Source organism: Saccopteryx bilineata, chromosome 5, assembly GCF_036850765.1.
Source record: "Saccopteryx bilineata isolate mSacBil1 chromosome 5, mSacBil1_pri_phased_curated, whole genome shotgun sequence".
NCBI lineage: Eukaryota > Metazoa > Chordata > Mammalia > Chiroptera > Emballonuridae > Saccopteryx > Saccopteryx bilineata.
The window spans coordinates 207,679,609-207,689,538 of record NC_089494.1 but is presented as its reverse complement, the minus strand read 5'-3'; positions in this window follow the sequence as shown (position 1 = coordinate 207,689,538).

Below are 9,930 nucleotides of genomic sequence, written 5' to 3'. Positions count from 1 at the left end.
AAAAAGTTGGTCACCTTACGTTTAGTGTATATTCTTCCATTGCAATCAAACTAGTTCACCCGTGTAGTCTGTATGTAGGATGCTAACAGCATAAGCTGAAACAGTCACGTCTCAATTTTTTTAAGTTTCTATGGGAGTGAGCATTGTAAACCCGAAACATCATATGTTGAGAATTTTGTAACCTGAGGACGCCCATATATATCAATATATTGTTTTTAGAAACTGTCAGTGTAGCCACTGGAGGGAGCTCATGCTTTTCTTTTTAATAAGAAAATTACATCATTTTACAAACGGACCACACAAACTTGTCAGGAAACTGGCATCAGAAGAAAATTCAAGGCTAGTTTAATTTTTTATTGTTCTTTCTCCACCTTCCCCCTCTTTCTAGCTACATATGAGTTTTGCCCCCAATTCTACCTATCCTTTCCTCTTTGTGGACAGTGAGAACTATTGGATCTGGCTTTGGACAGATCTATCAGCCCAAGCTCATCAGGGACTAATTCCATCTTCTTTCTTCGATTCTTCTTTTCCTCTTAAACCATTATAGCCAAGTTCTTGAAGTCAAAATGTTTCTCAAGAACCATTTAATGGTTTCATTTTTTATATCTTTACACTTAAAACCTCGAAACATGAAAATATTCTGCTTGGTTTTGAAAGACTTTTTATTAATTTTGTGAATAAAGAGGGGGATAACTAGCTCCTTTGTTGACCACTGTAGAATGTGTTATTATTTAATCTCCTTAATGAGTAACAGAAACAAAAGCTTGCCCTTATCCTTTGCCAGCTTTCTTGGGGGCACTAGATGAACCTGATGCCATTCACTGCTTTGTTCTGTAAGATCTGCTGTTACTACAGGAATAATTTAGACTGTGTAATGACCATTGACGTGATTGAGTTTGGGTGTTCCTGACTTCTGTCATCGGAGCCTATTAGGAAAATTCCCATCACGGGACCCAATATCTTCTAATACCACTAAGTAATTTTTCTAATGGGAAATGTAATAGGTTATGGCTAGTATTTTTAAATTTTATTTCTAATTCCAGTATATAAAGATTTGTTGATCCCTTTTCAGAATACAAGTGACAATAGGGGGACAGACATGTAATGTGTGTAAATTACCTATTTTTTTCTTAGTTTATGAATCACACTTGCTTGCTTTTTTATTTCTAGAAATTACTAGGAAGAAACTGATTCCTCTGTAACCCAAATGATATGGAAGTTGTGGTGAGATGTCTTCACGGATCCACAACCTCAAGGATCCTATTTATTTCAGGAAATTAATAAAAATGGTGAGAACACCTCTCGCCCCTCCCCTGGAATGTGCTCCTGGTTATATGATCCTTGGGGACTTCATTCTAAAAAAAACAGCCTCCCCTCTGTTGTCTGTCCCCAACCTGGGAGACCTACAGGGGTAGCTGGATGATTAGAGATTCTTACCTTCAAGCAGAGGAATGGAGCAAGTGGGAAATACCTGGACATTATTTGGCATAGTATTTGATAGAGAATAAAGAAAGAATGAACTCCTTTTGTAGTCTTCTAATGTCCATCTCATTGTTATCAAAATAATTTAACCCCAGAGAAGTGGCATTCTCACATTCTGGCAGTCTTAAACTAGTTACACATGACAATTATTTTAATATTTAAATATATTTAAAGGAGTACAAGAAACATCATTACAAAAGATGGCCAAGTTAAGTCATCAAGTAGCTATTAACCTACTATGATCTACTGTATAGACCATGAAAGGAAAGAATTAAATAAAATTTTATTTATTGATTTTACAGAGAGAAGAGGGGGTGGCAAGTAAGAAGTATCAAGTCATAGTTGCTTCACTTTAGTTGTTCCCCTATGTTCACATTGGTTGCTTCCCATATGTGCCTTGACGGGGCACGCCCCAGACTTTGAACTAGTGACTTCTGCATTCCAGGTCAACACTTTATCCACTGTGCCACCACAAGCCAGGCTGTATTGGGAGAAACCTTAAAGATCACAGTCTCTCATTCTTCAATCTGCAGATGAGGAAATTGCTACTCAGAGAGGTTATGAGACTTGTCAAGGCTACTCAGCCAATGAGTGGCAGGACCAGAAACAAACTCCAGTCTCTTAATTTCCAGGCTCGTTGTTGTATAACCATCTGCAAGGTTTCTCCTGGTGTTAAAGGTCTGTGTGTGGGGCCATATGAGATACTAATATTTATTGCTCAAAATAAAAAGTATATTATATCTAACCTATGTAATTTGGGATCTCTGAGAAGTAGGCACTGAGACAGAAGCAGATGCACAAGAAGTTTACGAGAGATAGCTCTAATGAAAATAACAGTGGAGAAAAGATGAATTGGGCCAAGACTGCCTCAGACTGCAATGGAGATCTGAGAAAGTCTTAGCAAATGAAGGGGGAGCACCTGATTGAAGATTGCCCACTGGAGGAATCCTGCATTGTGCAGAAATGATCAGTCCCTGGTATTTCTTCTGTAGTCAGTCATTGGCTGGAGACTGCTTGAAGTTGGCCTCACCTTGAAACCTGAACCGAGTCTCCTCTCCAGAGAGACAGCTAGAGGGTGTCAGTCAACTGCCCTTATTTATTTTTATTTTGTATTTTTTCTGAAGTTGGAAATGGGGAGGCAGACAGACTCCTGCATGCGCCCGAACGGGATCCATCTGGCATGCCCACCAGGGGGCGATGCTCTGCCCAACTGGGGCGTTGCTCTGTCGCAACCAGAGCCATTCTAGCGCCTGAGGCAGAGGCCATGGAGCCATCCCCAGCGCCCGGGCCAACTTTGCTCCAGTGGAGCCTCAGCTGCGGGAGGGGAAGAGAGACAGAGAGGAAGGAGAGGGGAGGGGTGGAGAAGCATATGGGCGCTTCTCCTGTGTGCCCTGGCTGGGAATTGAACCCGGGACTCCTGCATGCCAGGCCGACGCTCTACAACTGAGCCAACTGGCCAGGGCCTAACTGCCCTTCTTGCGGCCCATCAGTAAGTTCTTTGTTGAAGGGTGATCCCAACAGCACACCTCCATGGCTGCTACATAACCCAGGTGGCTGCAGTTTTTTTTAGCATTCTGGAGTTACATTCAATATTTGAATAAAATCACTGAAGCCCCTATCCCACCAATGATGAGAAATCCAAAACTTTTCCCAATATTTCCAGAGGGTCTCAGGAAGGCTTACATTTAAAGCTGAGTGTTACACACCAGTGTTTTAAAGCTGGTGGTCCGACCACAGGAAATTTCTCACTGCGCTCCTCTGCCTTTAATCCAGCCTGCCATCATTTTTACAGCCTCCCTTCCATCTCCCTCCACTGCCTCTTCTTTTCCCTCTTCCAGCTTCCCCAACAGCCTCCCTGGCTGCCAGAGACAATTCCTGTTTCCTTATTATTCAGAGAAATTGAGCTCACTTTTGCTTTAACTTCCATTATATAAAAACTCCTTGCTAGTTTGGCCCTAATCAAAGGCCCCAAACAAGAGACATCCAGTCTGAGGTAAATTCTGCTGCTTTTAAGATGGCAGATGTGGCCCTGGCCAGTTAGCCTAGTCAATTAAGAGCATCACCCTGAAACAACAAGGTTGCAGGTTCAACTCCTGGTCAAGACACACATGGGAAGAAACCAAAGAATGCATGAATGACTGGGTTAATAAACGCTTCCCTTCTCTCTCCCCTCTCTCTCTCTTCCTCTTTCTTAAAAAAAAAAAATTAATAAAAATTAAGCCCTGGCCGGACAGTTCAGTTGGTTGGAGCGTCGTCTTGGAGCATGGATCTTGCCAGGGCACATACATGAGCAGCCCGATGTTTCTGTCTCTCTTTCCTGGCCTCTCTCAAGAAAAAAAGAAAAGAAAAGAAAAAAAAAAACATTGTAGATGTGATAACTGGCAGTTCTCTTTTGAAGTAACAATGCGTATATTTTTTCTCTCTGTTATATGGTTTACTTTGACATTTCTCTTCTCAAATTTATGGATTTTGGTGTTTAGTTCCTCCTTCTGGTTGAAGTTCAGGCTGTCTACTCCAATGGTTAAGAAGAACTGATTGTAGGTGGCTGGACATACTTTGTCCTACACTCCACACAGGGGCAGAAGCGAGGCCTCTTTCCCTGGAGATGGAGATACCAGCAACTCTTTCCTTTTTTAAAACAATAAGTTTTTTTACGAAAACAGTCAACTTGAAACAGTATATTGAAGTACTATATATAAAGAATGAGATTTCTTTATTTGTATAGCAGCTTTTAAAAAAATTTATTTTAGAGAGAGAGGAAGAGGGAGAGAGAAGAGAAAGAGACATTAATTATGCATTCATTCATTGGTTGATTCTTGTATGTGCCCTGACTGGAGATTGAACCCGCAACCTTAGCATATTGGGATGATGCTCTAATCAACCCTGCAAACCAGCCAGGACTAGCAGACTTTTAAAGAAAGCAAATAGTTATGTATAAGTTGGCATCTTTGCCTCTAATCTTTTATCAGTTTACACCAGCTCATAATCTTATTCACAGACTTGAATTTGTGCCTTTGTGATTTGTGTGCTTTCTTATAATGTAGGGTTAAAATTCCTCCTTTGAACTTTTAATGAACTCAGTGTCAAATGCCTCATGTGGTCTCTTAAACTAGAAGATAGTTAACTCCTTATCAGTTGCCTATTTATTTTTTTCACAATGACATCTTGATTCTAGATAGGCAAAAAGGAAAGTGATAGTACACTAAAGCACAGGTGATTGCAATCTTTCTCTTTATAGTCCTTTCTAATGAGAAAGCAGCTTTCTATTTTCCCAGGAGGTATAAAGAAATGTCTTTCTCCTAATTAACTGACTGCAATAACACTGGCATTTAAATTCTAAAGTAGAGTTTACAGATTAAATTTTTTATTGATTTCTTTACCAATGACTCCAATATATAATTTTTGTTTAGAAACAAACTGCTTTCTCTGTGTTTCAGAAAGATGCTCTAACCAACTGAGCTATCTAGCCAGGGCTCAAATTCTTTTTTTTTTTTTTAAGTGAGAGGAGGGGAGATAGAGAGACAGACTCCTGTATGTGCCCTGACCTGGATCCAACTGGCAACCCCTATCTGGGGACGATACTTGGACCAACCGAGCTATCCTCAGCACCCAGAGCTGACACTCGAACCAATCGAGGCACTGGTTGTGAAAGAGGAAGAGAGAAAGAGAGAGGGAAGGGGGAGAGGAGGAGGGGAAGAGAAGCAGGTAGTCGCTTCTTATGTGTGCCCTGACCGGAAATCGAAGCCAGGACATCTGCATGCTGGCTGATGCTCTATGCACTGAGCAAGCCGGCCAAGGCCCAAACTGCTTTCTGGTATAGCAAAATAATTTAAATTTTATATCAGAGAATACTTCCTAATAATTAAAGTCACTTTATGACAGGGAAATCACAAGTGGAGGATTTCAGCGTAACTGGGAGCATTCTGGGAACAATCACAGAAAAGCAAGACTTGAACCATGTGTAGGTGAGAGCCAGATGGATTGTGGGGGCTGTTGAGGGGAGCAGATGAACAAAAGAGCATGAGCAAAGCTGAGGGTAGGGTGAGCATGGTAAGTTTGGATGACCATGGTAAGAGTAGCTGAGATTGATTTGAAGAAGGCCTGGGAAAAAAATTGTGGTGAAGTGTTGTGGACTGTTAATGGCAAAAAGCCATTCTAGATTAGAGGCTTGGCAGGGGGCTAAGTTCTCCCCCCTCCATCTCCATATTTGGCTTTGATGCTGAGTATTTCCACCCACTCCACTTCCTTCCTTGGGTTGCAGGAAGCAATATATCAATACATGCCCTTCCTCTGACTCTTTCTTTGTTTCAGATGTTTGTAGATTTCACTAATGTATCCTGTTTTTGCCTTGGGAGAGTTCCTATCTTAGCCTTTATTTTTTATTTATTTATTTATTTTTTTTTTAATTTTTATTTTTTGTACTTTTCTGAAGTTGGAAACAGGGAGGCAGTCAGACAGACTCCCGCATGCGCCCGACCGGGATCCACCCAGCATGCCCACCAGGGGGCAATGCTCTGCCCACCTGGGGCTTCGCTCTGCTGCAACCAGAGCCATTCCAGTGCCTGAGGCAGAGGCCACAGAGCCATCCTCAGCGCCCGGGCCAACTCTGCTCCAATGGAGCCCTGGCTGCGGGAGGGGAAGCGAGAAACAGAGAGGAAGGAGAGGGGGAGGGGTGGAGAAGCAGATGGGCGCTTCTCCTGTGTGCCCTGGCCGGGAATCGAACCTGGGACTTCTGCACGCCAGGCCGAGGCTCTACCACTAAGCCAACCTGCCAGGGCTAACTGTCTTAGCCTTTAATGTGCAACTTTGTATCAGGGTCCTTGATTTGCATATGACTATATAATAAAGCAAACTGGGGCTATGGGGCACTCAGGTACTGCCAGGGAGTTTGAAGAGTCCTCCCGGTCCCATCGGTTTTGTTCTGACAAAGTGTATTTCCTTAATTCCGCACCGTTACTTGGAGCCGCGCTGGTCCACAGCAGTGAAGTACATATCAATCAACAAAAAACACATATTAAGTGCCCCCTAAATACCAGGCAATATGGATGCAGTGGTGAAGAGGACCAAGTATTCTTCAGTCAAGAAACTTAATGTTTGTGATGTGATAGTGGACAGAGAATAACGATGTAAATATTTTTAAAAGATAATTTCAGATTGTGATGAAGCTTGATTGATTTATCTGATTGTAATAAAAAAGAATGAAACGAACTATAGCCACAAAGTTCTTTTAAATTCTGTGCTCTTTTCAGTAAAGTTAGAACAGGTATCACCTGTATGTATGTTTATTCTCTTGTTTACATTTACATTATTAGTTTTACCTTCCATATGGCTTTCTTGGTAGGAATATTTTAAAGCCACTTGCTCATTTTGTTAAGTTTGGTTTAGATAGCAATCTATCTGATAATCTTCATGATCCTGGTTCTAGTTTAGAATTAGCCAAAGAGGATTGTGCCCATATTAGTGGCAACCCATCATTGCCAAGTGCAGAAAGAAAGTAACTGGCTGATGAGGGCATGTGTCAATCCCTCCCAGTTGTGGAATTCTCACTTTTTCTACAGGAAATGGGCAGACTATCGCCAGACAAATGCATTGACTGAAGATGCCAGTACCATTTGCTGGATTCAGATTTATAGTATCTTTGGTTCTTTTTTTACTAGTTAAAACATTACATATATTAGGTTCCAATATATGTTTTAATGTATTAAATATATTGTAAATATCCTCTTTTTATCCACCCTATGGGGTGCACACACCCCACTTTGAAAAACACTACACTAGGGGCCCTGGCCGGTTGGTTCAGTGGTAGAGCGTTGGCCTGGCATGTGGGGGACCCGGGTTCGATTCCTGGCCAGGGCACATAGGAGAAGCGCCCATTTGCTTCTCCACCCCTCCCCCTCTCCTTCCTCTCTGTCTCTCTCTTCCCCTCCTGCAGCCAAGGCTCCATTGGAGCAAAGATGGCCGGGGCGCTGGGGATGGCTCTTTGGCCTCTGCCCCAGGCACTAGAGCGGCTCTGGTCGTGGCAGAGTGACGCCCTGGAGGGGCAGAGCATCGCCCCCTGGTGGGCAGAGCGTCGCCCCTGGTGGGTGTGCCGGGTGGATCCCGGTCGGGCGCATGCGGGAGTCTGACTGTCTCTCCCCGTTTCCAGCTTCAGAAAAATACAAAAAAAAAAAACAACAACAAAAACAAAAAACACTAAAGAGCTCCTGGGAGAGAATGGCCATCTCTCTAATGGTAGAAAGGAAGGAGACCTGATTGACAGGCTGAAACTCAAACGATGAGGTGGGAACAGCCATGCCAAGAGTACTTCAGGTACAGGTATATCAGTTAGGGAAGCAGAGCCATTCTGAATATTATGGAATTAAAGAATTTACTACAGGGATCAGATCTTACACAGATGAAGAGGAATCTCAAGAAGAGAAAGTCTGGGAGGATAACGAAGGGGTTGGAGAAAGATTCAGTGGCGAAGCCATCAGAAGCACTGGTCCAGTTGGACTATAAGAGCTCATGAGAGAAATCCAAGAAGCCAAGCCCTGTCCAGCTGCCAAACTGGGACTGCTAGAGGCCTGTGGGAAGCTGTGGCTTTTGTGTAACTACAGCTTCTGTGGGTACATGTAATAATGTAGGTGGCCAAGGTCCACATGGATTCAGGCAGATGGTAGAGGAGCTGTGGAGCTGGAAAGTGTTGGGCCATTCCCATTTAATAAAGTCTCGCAGTGGCAGACAAGCACACAGGCAGGGGAAAACTGCTTCTCAGGCAAATGAACAGCAAAATGGCCCTTCCCAGTGCTGCACAGACAATCTGCAATCTGCCATATGAAATCCGCCCTGAGCACAAGCGCCCATAGCCTTACATAGACTATATACACATGGCACTGCCCCATGCTCATGCACTGATTAGGCAAAATAGATACAAGCAAGCAAGCCTAACACAGCTGTTTTCCCAACAGTACACTTCCAAGATCTGGTGGAGAGCCTGGGACCAGTGCTGGTCCTGAGGCCAAAGTCTTGAAAACAAAATAAATGTGGAGGAGAGCAAAGGTAAGCTGGGATCCACTACTTCCAAGGTGTCTGTTGTTATATCTAATTAAGAGTAGTGGCTACTTCTTCACTTCTATTTTATATATCTTGCACAAGTATCTCTTTGGCTAATTCTAACCTACAACCACACAGGGAAGGGAATTCTGGGAAACAGAGTTCCCAGCTTAACGAAGTTAATAAAGCACAACAGGAAACAGCATATGCAAATGCCTTGAGAAGGAAATAAACTCAGTGTGCTTGAGAGATAGAAAGAAGGTGAAGCTGGGTCTCAATATATGGGGAGAGAATAGAGTGAGCATGGTCAGAGTGAGGAGGAAGAGCTCTAAGGGCTGACTGAGTTAGTTTGAAAAGTAACAAACCACAGCTGTGCAGCACCTTTATCCGGTCCGTGAAATAACTTGCAACACAAGCAAGAAAAACGGGATATGTGAATAGTCAAGGAAAAACGGTTTGAACCTTCTCTCATACTCCCTCCCCTCCTGGAGACACGAAAGTCGTGTGGGTCTGCAGACAAAGAAGTCAAAGAAATCAGGCACTTGTCACACACAAGCTAAAGCTGTAAAGGTATATAAGACTCAGAAAAGCTAACTTCGGAGAGCTCATGTTGTGATGCCTAGAAGGTCATGCTGCTTCGCTAGCTGATAAAACCTCTTCCTCCCAGAATGTTGTCTGAATTTCTCCTTCGGGAGTCGCTTCCTTGGTTCCTGCAACAAGAGAAGCAGGCAGAGCTTAGCTCTTATATGGCTTGGTAGGGCATGGTATGGTTGATTTAATTCTAAATTACTGGATTTTTAGCAAGGTGGTGACATTCTATGAGTTTTTCTTTGAAGGAATCATTCCAGCTGTCATGAATGGTAAGGAAGGAAGATTTAGGTTGAAGAAAAGGGACGGCAGGGGAAATAGGAGGCTATTATGGTAGCCTACTAAAGAGATAGTGATGGCCTGGACTGACAATAAAAATATAGATATGAAGAACTGGGCATTCAGGCATTTAATCTCACTTCTCCAACATATTTTTTCAGTGCTGAAAACATCCTTCTGTGTATAAGATGTGGAACACCCTTCATTGTAAGGGAGGTGCATCAGAGGTAAATAGTCAGAGAAAGGTGAAACTGACACCAAGTACTTTCTATGCACCAAGATCTATGCTGGGCATGTTCCTCACAATAGCCCTGAATGAGGACAGGTGCACAGAAAGGTTAACTAGTGTATGTGAACCAAGGTCATACAGCTCAGTGGTGGGCTTTTGGGTTTAGCCCAGATATTTCAGAATCCAGAATCAGCTCTCTCCAAAGCATCCTGCTGTCTTTCAGGTTAAGGCCCTTGTGGGTAGTCATGTCCATAGTCAGCAGCTGTTACTGCCCAAACATCACACCTGTCTGGCCTCTCAAGTGTACCTCAAATGTACCA